A 14432-nucleotide genomic window follows, 5' to 3' on the forward strand; every position below is an offset into this window, starting at 1 on the left:
GGTGCGTGGGATCTCGGCCCGGGTAAACCTCCTTCCCTGCACCGAATGCGGGACGTATCCAGCCGCTGGCACCAAACAACCCGCATTCATGGCTTGGCTGTACGAAGCCGGGCTGTTGACGTGAATTTGCGCACCGAGAGGATCTAATAAGTCGACGGGTGATGAGGTTAGTGTTTTGGACCCAAAATTAGAAAAAAACAAAATTTGATGATTGGCAAAGGATTGGCAGTAATGATTGGCAGAGGATGGGTAGTGATTGGCAAATTTTTGATTTGTTGAAATTTGATGTGCAAAATTGGTAGTGGGAGATGCCCGATGTGGTGGGATGGCAACTCTGTCATCCCTCACAAACTGTGGGGCAAATGCACTAGATTAGGGGGTGTATGGCAGTGGAAACTATCCCGGGTGGGTTAGGATATTGTGTGTAGGGATCTGCGAAGATGACATTAGGTAACGTTAAGGTTTAGATAGTGACTGATACCTGTAGGGGGGACGCAGGTAGATTAGAGTGGATGATAATGACGAGGGAGCGCATTAGTTTAAAGGGACGACTGGGAAGCGCAAGTTTCAGAGGGGAGTAGTTAGATGAGATGATGCTGTGTGAGAACTGGACAGGTGTGTGGAGCAGTGTATGAGTAGTGAGTGTTGTGGATCAGCGCGAATGCGCTTGGGGGAGAGAAGGGTGCAGGCGGCACCAAGTATGAGAGCACAGGTGTGCAAGTACAGGTGTGTGGAATACATGGAGTATTGGAATGAGTGGTGTGGAGAGAGTTGGAGTAAGTGGTACGGAGTGGTGTGCATGGTGCGAAGGTGTGGATGGGGGAAGAGTGGACCCCTTTTCACGAGTACCCGGGGCGGGTAGTGTAAGTGTTAGGTAGAGGGTATAGGTAAATTGTGGTTGGATATTGGCATCTGTGGTGCGGGTGGAAGAATGGTATTTGGATGGGTGCATTAGTGTTGTGGAAATGGCTGGGCGTGTAGCCTGTTAGTGTGTGTAGTTGGTTTGGGCACTCCACCACTGTGAGGATGTCGGCCAGGTGAGGCCGCAGGTGGGCTCTGGGAGCCGGTAGTTGTGGATGGGGCCCGAGGATCCGGAGGACGGACCCGGGTAGCCCAGTGCCAGAGGGCACCGAGTGGGGTGACAGAGCCAGGAGGGGCCTTCCCAAATTAGATAGGTTAGGTAAGGAGCAAGTAAGCTCGGGTGGCAACTACAGTGGTGGAGGTGTGCAGGTGGGTAGACCTGCTGGGAGAGCTACACGTCACAGCCCAGAAATTGTGCAAGGGCACCGGGAGATGAATCGGGGGAGTGAGACCCCAAATTGAGAAGCACCACAGTTTGGGCAATGGGAATTGGTTTTTAGAACCCATAGTGTAAGTTGGCCAATGGATTGGCAGGGAAAGACCCCGGGTAATGTAAAGTTATTAAAGTCATTTAGGAAATAGTTAGGATTGATGAACCTGTCGCACCATACGCAGCCACTTACCTGAGGTGATGATGATGACTCCACACCTGTGTTCCTTTGTTCTGTGTTGCAGGAAAGGAGAATTGCTGTGTGGATTTGTGAGACGCATCACGACGTGGATGAGACATTGGGGTGATTCCATCTCTCCCTCCTTAGGAGGGACTGATGATGAATTGGTGATGGCAAATTTTGATGAGAGTTGGAAATGGCAAATTTGATTGGTTAGGAGGGAGAGAAGACGAATTTGGTTTATGGGAGGAACGGGGAAGACAGTAGGGACGTTTGTTGATGTGTAAAGTAGATGTTTATGGGTAGTGTTGTGTTTTGTGGATACAGTAAGGGGTAAGGGAGGGGCAATGTAGGTTACCTGGTGGGGGGGGGGGCGTACGGTAGGAACGTACCTGTCTCACCTGGTTCCCATGTGCCCCCAGTGTGCATTACCTTGAATTGCGTGCACTTTTGCGCCCTTACCACCTTACTCACTTGTCTTCTTTTGTCTCCCACCTCCGAGGATCTGGCTTTGGGGCAGAGAGAGAGGAGAGAGAGGTGCTGGCTCCGCAGTTGTGGGCCTGTACTTCCGCTGCTTGCTGCCTGGATCGATACACCATATGGACCGCAATTTTTGTGGCCGCCCACCATGGACCGCAGTTCTTTTGCGGGCAAGCACCACCCGTGGATGGACCTCTGGGTCAACGTGGCACCTATGCCATACAGGTGAACCACTTTTAGTTGGCCCCCCTGACGGCCACAATTTAGAAATGGACGCGGTTGGCGCCTTTCTTTATTCCTAAAGAAGCCAGAAGGCCAAGTGCACTCCATGAAGGCAAGACCAGCGGCAGAACATCGGCCGGCTGCGACACCACCGGTGACCATGGACACTTAATTGTGCATTTTTATGAACACTTTATTGGTGCACCGGATGGTGCTGACTGTGCATAATGGGGTGGTGCTTTTGGTGCTTGGACGGGGTGCTCTGCACATTATTAAAGGCCGTAGGGTCACAGGGCACTCGTGGGTTGGTGTATCGATGCTGGCATGCGTGCTCTCTCTATGCATAACATCTGCATGTGTTCCTCAAAGAACAGGTCCTGGATCGTAGTGTAAATATCAGTCTTGTTTAAATAATGCTCCCTACCGGCTGTATGTTTAGTTTGAGAATGCTTTCCGCGATTCGGTTATCCTGTGGGTGTGTTTCTGTTAGGAGAAGGGTGCAACGTCGCAGGGGGACATATTTACTCATTTGTGAACATCTGTAAAACTGTCGCACTCAGGGTTGAGTTAATAGTAGAGGGAACTACATCTGAGTGCCACACTAACGTAGGTAAAAATTTATCGGGTCGGGACGCCCCGAGGTAGAGAAGGGTGCAATGTTGCGGATATGGGATTGGCATCCATCCATATCCGCTTGTAAATATTCCCCTATTTCCTCCATACTTCCCAACTATCCCCAATCCCCCATTCCCTAGTCCCATTTTCTGTAAACAACACTCTGTAGACCCGACCTCCCGCTATTTCCCCCATTAAATGTCGCATCCAGGTCCACCGCATCTCACGTAGACAACTATAGGACATCTTGCTAGTTATTCTTAGTCTATGTCAGTTAAGGATTCGTTTCCATTAATTCTGACTCTTCGTTGCACCAGAATATGATTGTATGGCACCGTTAGGAAGTTTAGGACCTCCCAATACCTCCCCGCAGCTCTTCCTCACGGTTCAGCAACAACAACAACAACAACAACAACAACGGCGGCGGCGCGGGGAGTGCGCGTCCTCACTCCGGCTTGGTTGGTAGGGGGTGTTGGGAGGGCACCAAGCCTTTCCAACGAGCCTCCATCGAACATGTGCTCGACGGGGTTACCAAGTAGGGGCTCGCTGTCAGCTCCTCGTCAAGGGCGGAGCCCGGTAACCCCCGCACCCAATAGAAGCGGCGGACCGATCCCATCTGGGGCGGAGCCAACGAGCCGAGGGCGTGTCACTCCCCGCTGAGCATGCGCAGGAAGAGGGAGGTGACGTCAGATGCGCGCTGAGCTTGGAGAGAGAAGGACGCCACCTCCGAGCGCTGTGACACCTCCCCGCATCTCTGGACTGGACCGTGCTTTATCCTGTCCCTGAGCCAAGGTGCACCTTGTGCTATCAACCGACCTGTCCTTCCCTGCCATCAATCCCTGTGTAAGTCAGCCTTGTTTACCGTTTGTCTGTGGTCTGTCTGTGATAGATAAGATTGTATCTAAGTGCCTATCTCTTCTGTGTCTTTTACCTCACTCTACCTTGTAATCTACCCCTTTTCTCCACCACTAATTATATCCTCCTCCGGAGGTCTTGAGAACTGTACCCCTTGCGTCGTTTCATCCATCCCAGTCGTTGTGTCCTTTCCATCATTGATTTAGCGTAGCGCGATTTGGCCAACGTTCGAGTGGAATCGGGTGAGTTGGGGGTAATCGGGTAAACTGTGCGAACACGGCGGCCATTCCGCTCGGTCAAGCAACATCTTGAGCCGTGTCCATAACAGTATTTAGGGTTAAAATCATTCTCAATTCTGTAAATATCTTTTGGAGGGGAAAAAGTGATAATTTTGAATTTTTTATTTGAAGGATATTTCTTCCTTTCAGGGTTTCAAGATGGCTGTTCACTAACACCTTCGGTCATCCTCCATCCATACTCGTGATCTTTTCTACCTTCATTAGTCTGCCCATTCCTTTCCAGGTTATTGCGTTTCTCCCTGCTCTCCCTCCCTATGTTTTCTTGTTCTGTTATGTTCTGGTCTGTCTTTGTTCTAGCTCTTCTAAGAGCCTCAAATTTGTCTACAAAATGAAAGAATGGTGTGGGTTTTATTCAACTTAATTCGTGTCGTTCTGTTTCTTTATTACATCTGCAAATGCGTAGGCTTTATTAAGCAATTGAAAAAAAAATCTCATCGCATAAAATACGCTGCTAAACAATGTTCAATAACTTTAAAGCTGCTGATTCCAAATGCTTTGCCCAAAACACCACCTAAAGTAAGTTACCGGTGATAAAACAACAAAATCCTGGTTTCATTTCCAAAACCTGCAGAAAATATGTTTGATTCTACCCTGTGTTGCAGATACAATTAATGATTTTTGTCTACAAAATCTACAAATTCTACAAATTTCCCTTGCAAGCAGAAACCACTTGTTATCTATCACAGGCTGTTTAGCAATTTTAAGAACCAGTTGCATGTTACCTTTTAAGACCTGTAATTTAAATCAACATCAGGCAGAAGCCACCAGGAGCCTGGGCTTAAAGGGAGGCCAGGAGGAGGGAAAGAAATGCAGAAGCGGCGATGACGACGTTAAAATGGCCGTCAGTCACAGAACGGCCAGAGTTGCAAAGATCTAACTTGCAGCATTTTATAACACCAGTCACACCCTGAAAAGTAGTGGCATTTTGCTGATCTGCACATTCAGCCACAGTCGCGCAGCCCTTCCTCATCTTTCCTGTGCATTGGTGTGAGAAAACCATTGAAGAGATGAGAATAAACATCACAAGTCATTTCGCTTTCAGTGATATCTTATAGGAATGGCAAATTGATCCATATTCAGTACTAGCTTCATGTTTGCTTAAGATGCAATCCAGAGATGGCTTCATTTCATCTCCTCCTCATGATGTGCCCTTGCTGGGTGACCTCTTCCATTCCTATTCATAATGTCATCCAAAATTCCTATTCATAATTATACGTCATCCAAAATTATCTAGCACATGTCCTACGACACTTGCACTTCTCCAGCCTTAAACAACATAATCTTCTATTTCTCACTTGAATATATAAGAGCAAAAACAATAACGTCAATAATGCAGGAAACATCAATCAGATTTTTGATAAGGGTGTCAATTCACATACTCTTATCGTACTGTCATTCTTCTTTCTATTAACTACTAAAATCCAATTGTGTCTTTTCACAAAAAGTAGACAATTGTTGCCGGCATCCTGATCAAATTCCTGCCCTAACCAACAAAGGGCATCACATCAGCGGCATAGCCACGCCCCAATAAATGATGGAGCCAGCAGGAATGCACTACGAGTACATATGCTCAGATCAGACAACACAGTGAAACGCTTTTCTTCATTGGCTTCTCTCATATAGTCATAGAGTATCTCATCGAACCTTGGAATGGTACAGAAATGACTTTGAGGCAAGTCTAGATATGCCACGACTGCGACCTTAACTAATGGATGGACACTCATGAGGTGGGCGGTTCAAACTCGAGTCACACCGAAGACTTTAAAAATAGTACAAGCTGCTTCATTGCTTGGTGCTCAGCATCGAGTCAGGTCAGTCTTTTGGGATTGCCACTGGTAACATGTCTACGACTAAACCGACTCCCTTCAATGGCTTGCCTATGGGGAAGGTGACTGTGCCTATGGGGAAGGTGACTGTGCCTATGGGGAAGGTGACTGTGACACCCTGCCAGGACTAAAAACAACATGTGACAACGGGTGGATGAACTCCCTTCAGGAGCCTAGGGCCATCCATAAAGGAGATGGCATCTCCTAAAAAACACCCAACAGGTTGGACTGGTTTGCCGTGAATCAGGGAGCCAGAGGGGTTGTGGAACCTTTGATGAAGCAAATGCCATCAAAATGTCAATCACAAAATGGCAAATGCCAATGGCAATCACAAAATTACACTCGTGGGGAAGATGGTGGGTACACGGCGTCTCTGAAGCCGTGGAAGGCAAGTTCCTCATCTGGTGGTTGACACTGCAGTCCAATTCTTCCACAACCACTTTTGTACCTTAATGACTACTAACAATATTAAGAGAGTGTTTCGACTGCGCTGCTTGCCGATACTGATACTTGCTAGTGTTAGAGGCCTTGAGAAATAGGCAAATAGTTTTTTATGGTTCACCTGACTGCATCGTGGGTGGGTTTGAGGGTAGTGGGAGAATACGAGAAGGGAGCTGAAAAGAGCAAGTCGAGGGTGAGATGACCGTCAGTAGCCAAAGCTGTCTGAAGACAACAACCTGTAGATACTGGCGAGGGAGCACTGATGGCATTCACGACACACAAGGTGCCACAGGATGTACAAGGAGGAGAGTTCTGTGAGTGTGACAGTACAGTCACACAACAGTGACAGTACAGACTAATTGATACAGGAAGGAGTGCCCTAAGGATGGTAGATTGTACACATTTTCGAGTTGTGAGAGCATCTGAAGCATGCCAAGTGCCACTGTCAGTGTCGGTGGGAAAGACACAAAAGTGTTTGAGGGTGAAGGGTTTTCCACACTAACTGGTACTTAATCAGAAATTGTTGGGATAGGCAGTAATTAACCATCCTCCCTATAGTCCAGATATGGCACTGTGTTATTCATATTTGTTTAGGCCATTCAAGAAGCATCTGGATGGCATCAAGTTTCAAAGTAATGAGTATGTGAAAACTGATGCCCTGAAACTGCTGTGAACCCACCCTAATGATTCTTAGAAACTGCTGGAATTAAAGTGAGACCAGACCAATGGGACCAGTGTAGTCATAATTGAATTTGAGGAATACCTTGAGAAATAGGGTATGTTTCATTAACTCCACATTACTGGTATTGTTATGGATTCGTCACTTCCGTTGTTGTGGTTTTCATCCACTGTAGACATTTTTGATTCCATATACTATTATTGTTGTCTGGTGTTGGCTTAGCGGTTAGGGTGCCGGCTTGGGATCCTAGGATCCTGGGTTCGAATCCCGGTCGATCGCTGAATTAACACCAGGGGGGTTGACTCAGCCTGTCATCCTTCTGAGGTCGGCAAATTGAGTACCAGCTTGCTGGGATGAATGATCCCGGTGTGTACCCCGGCTTAGAATAGGTACACCGTATCCCTGCGCATCGTAAGAGCGTGACCAAGGGTTGGCGTCAGGAAGGGCATCCGGCCATAAAAAAAACATTGCCTCAAAACAGGGAACCATGATTGTCATGGGGCCCGCAAGGCTAACCCCCGCTCTAGCGGGGAAAATGGCCTTAAAACGATCATTCATTCATTTTATATACTATTATTGTTGTCGTTTAAGGGAAATAGATATTGCTATTTTCAAAAGGTAAAAAAGTTAATGTTTTAAATGAAACCGGAACCGGACGACGAAGAAGAGGAAGAGGAGAAAAAGAAGGCGGGGCGAGTGAGTTCGACAAGAAAGGCGAGCTGCTTCGAGTTCTGGAGCAAACGTTGATGAACGGAGGTCACGAGCAAACTTCGGGTTTCCCGGGAAAGGGATTCTTGCGACAGAGTTGTTATCGCTGTGACAGATCAACCTGCGTGTCAGGTTTTTGGCGGTGGATTCCGAGGGGAATCATCGTCGGGCCGTTACGCCTCGAGAACGGGCCGTCGGCCATTTTGACTCGCGCACTTTGCGCATCGCTCAAGTTCTTTGCTTCGCTTCAGCCGTTTTCACTGCATTCAGACGTTTATCTGGTGTGGGTGTGCATAACGTGGATTTTGAAGTTAAATCGGCGATTCGCCGACTTGGAGCCGTGAAACGTCCATACCCGAGGGTGTGATTTCCCAGTCGCCTGGAGGGCGCCTTTGGATTTCCCAGTCGCCTTGAGGGCGCCTTTGCGCAGCTTTGGCCGCGTGACTGTAACGGTCAACCCAACGGGATTCTGGTCTCGATTGGATATTGTTCTGACGATCGCTGGAGCGGATCGACTTTGGCTTGAAGCCGGGATCGACTTTGGCTTGAAGCCGGAACCAACTTTGGCTTGAAGCCGGGAATAGAGACAATGGGAATCTTCTTCTTTTCGCTCACTTGGAGCACAGTGAGTTATATTGCAAGAACCTGATGGTACCATCATAGGATATATATTGATTGTACTTTTGATTAATATTATTGTTGTGCTGTTATTCTTGTGTGATCTTAATACAATATTTGTTTGTTGGTAACAATTGGTGTGGCTTCACCATTGATCTTTGACATACAGAATAACACATTTTTCTGCCGTGACTCCTCTCAGGGCTCGGAGGTACACCGTGACCAGGGGGTTGGGGAGGAGCACGTAACAGTATGTTTTCATTCAACTCTTCCATCCTTTCTGGAAAGGAATGGCAGGTGAACCTTTAACCACCATCATATATGCTACTGCTAAATTTACTCATTGAACTGGATGCTTGCTCGATGATTCAGAAATTCCACCCTTCCATGGTACACTGAAGCTTGTGGTGAGGCAGTTGCCATGAAACAACTTGCCTTCACCTCATGGAACGCTAATCCAACTGAAGGGAATCTCAGTTCCTTTCACAAATCTCAGAACAATTGTGTGTCTACCCTCAGGAGAGCCAGGAAGCAATATCTCTATACTCTCAAGATTGAACTCTCAAACCTGTCTCCCTCCTCCAAATCCTGGTGGTGTCTGGTCAAATCTGTTTCTGGTGTTTGTTCCCCCTCCATCCTCTCCCTTACCTCAAACGGCTACACAGCTGACTCCGCACGTGAAAAAGCTGAATGCCTCAACTCTGTGTTTGCCTCAAAATCTTGTGTCCCGAACCCATCTCTTTCTGCACCCACCTTACCCAGTCGAACCCAGCTGCTCATGGACTCTGTGTCCTTCTCTCCTGACAAGGTGGAGAAGTTTTTGTCAAATCTCGACTCTGATTCTGCAACTGGAGCAGATGGCATCAGCCCACAGGTCCTAAAATCCTGCTCTGCTGCTCTATCTCACCCTCTCTCTGTTGTCTTCACCCTCTCTTTTGTTCAAGGTCATCTGCCATCAGCTTGGAAATCAGCCAACATCACCGCTTTACACAAAAAAGATGCTCAAACAGACGCTTGCAACTACAGACCATTCAGCCTTCTCCCAATTTATCAGCAAAGTCATGGAATCCATCATTGCTTCAGATATCAAATCCTTCCTCTTCTCCAATGGCTTGATCTCTGATCATCAATTTGGTTTCAGACCATGTCACCCTACTCTGGACATGCTGCTTTTGCTGTCTCAACAATGGATAGAGGTCCTCAATGCCAAACAGGAAATCAGAGCTGTCTCCCTTAACATATCACGTGCCTTCGATATGGTCTGGCACCCCGCTCTGCTCACCAAACTCTCCTCCTTTGGTATCCATGGAAATCTCCACTCTTGGCTTGCGGACTTCCTCTCTGGTCGTACTCAACCAACGTGTGGCCCTGAATGGATTTCTCTCATCTCCCCTTCCTGTTCAGGCTGGAGTTCCCCAAGGCAGTGTTCCGGGCCCTGTGCTTTTTCTGGTCTTCATCAATGATCTCTCCGACTCTCTGGAAAATCTTCTCTATCTCTTTGCTGATTACTCCACTCTCTGTCGCTCCATTCCTCATCCCTCAGATCGGCAGTCTGCTGCCTTCTCACTCTCTGCAGACCTGGACAAAATCACAGACTGGTCAAACAAGTGGAACATGTCTTTCAATCCTGACAAATCTCACAATCTTACTATGTCTCTCCGAAAACACCGACTGAACAATCCTCCCATCTACTTTCTCAACAATCCTCTCCAATAAGTCCTTCACTCAAGCTTTTGGGTCTCACTATCTGCCAAGGTCTTTCCTGGGAAAACTGCATTCCAAGCTGGCCTCCAAAGTCAGTCACCGACTGGGCATCCTCCATCATGCGAAGTCCTTCCTTGGCACACCTGAGCTCCTCACCACATACAAGGCTTTCACCCGCAGCTCAATGGAATACTGCTCTCCCCTCTGGGTTGGTGCTCCTGCCTCACACCTAGCTCGGCTTCACGCTGTTGAAACCAAAGCTTTCAGAATCATTGGAATCTCCTGCGATGAAGCTAACTCCGAGGGCCTTTTGCTCACTCACCGCAGGCAGGTTGGTGGTCTTTCTGTCTTCTACCGACTCCTCTCTGGCCTAGCACCCCCAGCTCTGTGCTCTGTCCCCCAAATATTCCTGCAGGTCGCACAAGATCTGCCAGCAACCCTCGTATGGTTAAACTGCCAAAATCAAGACTCTCTGCTCACCTTCACTCTTTCATTCCTCTTTTCTCCCGCCTCTGAAACAAACTCCCTCACTCTCTTCAATCCCACTCCTCCCTCCAGGTCTTTAAAACAGCTGTTCACCACCACCTCTTATCTTCCCTCATCCAAAACCTTGATCTTTTCTACCCCCATTAATTCACCCCAGATCCACTTTTTTGAAATACCAACTTTTTTCCTGGAAGTCGTAGCAGTGTCCATGTGTTTTATAGCTCTCCCACCACCCCCTTCCCATGCCTCCTCCCCCCAAGCCCTCTCCCTCCCACAGATCTCTCAATGTCCCTTTTTCCTTCTGTTGTACTTGTGTGGTTCCCTCTCTCTCCCAATATTGTCTCCTGCTCCCTTTATTTTATGTTTTATGTGTTCGTTTGTTTTTTTGTGATTAATGTTAGCTCTTACACAAGCCTCGATCTTGTATACAAAAAAAAGAAAAAAAAAAGAGGTAACTTCCAGTTCATCGTATCACTATCTCCACCACCAAATGCGGATCGAGATTATGTTTTCATCCGTGTTTGTCTGTCGGTCTTTTTGTAAGCCGGATATCTCAAAAAGTTATGGACGGATTTGTACGAAACTTGGTGAACAGGTTGGGTGTGTGACGAGGACGAAATGATTAGATTTTGGTAAGATTCGTATCCGAGAATTTTTAAAATTTCTAAGTGATTCTTCACCATTGCAAGATGGGGCCAAGAATTATATATGGCACGATATTTTAAAAAGTCGTGGACGGATTATTACAAAACTTGGTAGATGAGTTGGGTAGGTGACAAAAACAAGTCGATTCGATTTTGGTTCAGGTCCGAATCCATATCTGGCCTATCAGTGGACACAAAGCGTAAACAGTTCAGCCTGGCGGAGTTATGCGCTCTGCAGAGTGCCGTTGAAGGTATGCCACTCAAATTGATTTATTGGCTGAAGCTATTGGACATGTCTGTGTCTTTTATACTACTTTTGGGCCCTGAGATTGAAGTGGTTAGCATACTTCAATGAACGCCCTGCTAATTTCACCCATCGTTCTACTTGTCTGCCGACGCAAAGCGAGACTAGTCCGTCATTTTGCCAGAGTAAGAGACAAATGATGGGGTTAATTGGTCCCAACACGAGTTATCAATATCAGCAGTCGTGGATATTTATCACCATTCTGCATTTGAAACAAGTCCTTTGTAGAGGATTGTTATTTGCTTCTACAGCACATGCTTGTACCATAAGGAAGTGAGCAAGAAAATGTGGTTGGAAAAACTACTGTGGTAGAACACGCAAGAGGCCATCTTTCTACTATGTTCACAAAGATTGTAATCTGTCTTCTCTGACCCCATTCTGTTATTTTGCTAAATTCAATAATTTCATCCATAAAAAGGGATATTATTGCCACAGGCTTAAAACGTTATGAGAACCACCCAGTTCTTTTTGAATCATACTTCCTCATTTACAGCTCACAATTAAAGCAATTGCAGCTGCACTTTAAACTCAGACTGTAATTGCTCCATAAGGGGAAATATGCTGGCATCTGTATTATACACTTCCCAGCATGGGCATGCGATTTGGCCCTTCCAATGTACTGATAGCAGAAATTTTTTAATCCGCAGTTTTAATAGTCTTTATTTCATAATAATTTAAATAGTTCGTGTGATGTGTTGGGAAACACCAAATTTCACAGTACAGGGAAAACATTGCACAAGTGAAGGACGTTTTGGCTCTTCTTTCCTGGGCTTTACCCACATTCCATCATCACGTATCAGCTGTTGGTTGCACTGATTAAATAGCTAACACTAAGCAGAACACGTCTATCCATTGGACGTCAATCAACAATGTCTATTCACGGCAATCCATAACGGCGCCACCTCCATCGAGTCCATTGGCATTTGTGGGTTTTTTTTCATGTAAATGAATCCTTTTCATTTCGTCATGTTAAATAATTTTTTCATGTTCATATGTCTGTCATTAGTGTGAGATCTTCTAAACTTCTGAGCTGACTTGCCCTTAAATGCCCACCAAAGTAGCATAGCAAATGGGTGTCGGGCTTAATAATTCCCATATACCATACAGTAGAACTGATATCTCCACCTTAAAAGATCAAGCACCAAGTCCACTCTACCAAACTCAGAAAATGTAGATTTTTAACAACGATTTATTTACACAAATATATCGATACATACATATATCAAAGGAAGGCGCAAAACTCCCCTCCCTTTATATAAGGGATCGTTTCTCTGTATGCAGCTTTAACATGGGGGCTGAAAATGCATTTCTCGGCTTCTACTGGACGAAATCGGCTGCACATTTCAGAAGTAAATGCTTTGTACGTTGGGGTAATATGTTCCAAATTTTAGCAACGTCTTTCTGCATTCTTGAGTTTTATTTAGAAAACCCTCGAAATAACGTTGGTGTCTGTCCGTCTGTCCGTCCGCCCAAAATGTATTGGCGCTCATATCTCAAGGGCTATACATTGAAACATTCTGAAACTAGGAACATACAGCGGTCAGTAGGTCTAGTTAATGGCTTTCCAAACAAATTCCACCAAAGTACTATATATTTTGCTTTAAAATTAAATATATATATAAATATATATATATATACATAAATAAATATATAAAAATACATACAGTCACGTGAAAAAGTATGTACTTTACAAAAAACTTTACAAAAAACAAAACTTTACAAAACATGTAAAGTTTTGACCTTTTCAACATATTTCAGCATACAGCTATTTGATCTTCATTTCAACAATATTGATAGATAAAGGTGATATAATACAACAAATATCATGAAACATTTACATTTTGTAGTCCATTGTATAATTTAAATAAACATAAATGCAAATTTCGCATGTGGAAAAAGTAAGTACACCCTGACATTTATCACTACTTCAAATACCTAAAATGAGAATCAGGTGCACCAGCTCAGGTGCAAATGATTAGAACATCGTTGGAGAGGATCTTGGAGGAACCTGTCTTATTTAAACATCAGGCATTTAGTTTGGTTTGCTCTTTGTTGTTGAAGTGTGCGGCGTCACCATGCCTAGATCAAAAGAGCTCTCTGAAGCATTCAGAAAGAAGGTTATAGATGCCTACGAGTCTGGGAAGGGATTCAAAAAGATCTCCAAACAATTTGAAATCAATCCTTCGACTGTCCGGAAGATCATCTACAAGTGGAGAAGATTCCAAACAACTGCCAACTTGTTCAGGCCAGGCCGCCCCAGCAAGTTCAGCCCGAGAGCAGACCGCAAGATGCTGAAAGAAGTCTCTAAGAACCCCAGAATGTCATCACGGAACCGACAGGTAGCTCTTGCCACTGCTGATGTCAAAGTGCACGAGTCTACCATTAGAAAGAGGCTGCACAAATTTGATCTACATGGGAGGTGTGCCAGGAGGAATCCTTTGCTGTCCAGAAAGAACATCAGGGCAAGACTAAAGTTTGCCAATGAACACCTCGGCAAAGACCAGCACTTCTGGAACAACGTGCTCCAGACAGATGAGTCAAAGGTAGAGGTATTTGACCACAGTACCAGAAGACATGTTTGGCGAAAACCAAAAACAGCATTTGACCACAAGAACCTGATACCAACTGTGAAGCATGGTGGTGGAAATATTATGGTTTGGGGCAGCTTTGCTGCATCAGGGCCTGGGCAGCTCACCATCATAGAATCCACTATGAATTCTTCATTGTACCAGAGGGTGCTTGAGGATAATGTGAGGGCATATGTCGGAAAGTTGAAACTCAACCGAAGGTGGACCTTGCAACATGACAATGACCCTAAACATACCAGTAAATCCACCAAGGAATGGCTGAAAAGAAAGAAATGGAGGGTTCTGGAATGGCCAAGTCAAAGCCCGGATGTAAATCCCATCGAGATGTTGTGGGGGGATTTGAAACGAGCTGTGCATGCAAGAAACCCCTCAAACATCGCACAGCTGAAAGAATTCTGCATGGAGGAGTGGGCAAAAATTTCTCCCAGTCGATGTCAGAGACTGGTAGACAGTTATAAGAAACGCCTACTTGAGGTTGTTTCTGCCAAAGG

General features: G+C 45.8%; 1 long non-coding RNA gene across 2 annotated transcripts in view; it reads right to left on the bottom strand.

Annotated features, from left to right (window-relative positions):
* Nucleotides 1-4228: 4228 nt before the first annotated feature.
* LOC144892600 (uncharacterized) overlaps nucleotides 4229-14432 on the bottom strand; it is a 130703-nt gene continuing 120499 nt past the window's right edge. The window contains exons 1-2 of one of the 2 annotated variants that reach the window (XR_013623799.1): nucleotides 6332-8488; nucleotides 4229-4918 (exon numbers count right to left, since the gene is read on the bottom strand). This is a non-coding gene — a long non-coding RNA (uncharacterized LOC144892600). Of the gene's footprint in view, nucleotides 4919-6331; nucleotides 8489-14432 lie in introns of those variants that run through there. The other variant, XR_013623800.1, reaches the window with a different exon arrangement.

This window comes from Myxine glutinosa, chromosome 6 (assembly GCF_964187855.1).
Source record: "Myxine glutinosa chromosome 6, kmMyxGlut1.1, whole genome shotgun sequence".
In the NCBI taxonomy this organism is placed as follows: domain Eukaryota; kingdom Metazoa; phylum Chordata; class Myxini; order Myxiniformes; family Myxinidae; genus Myxine; species Myxine glutinosa.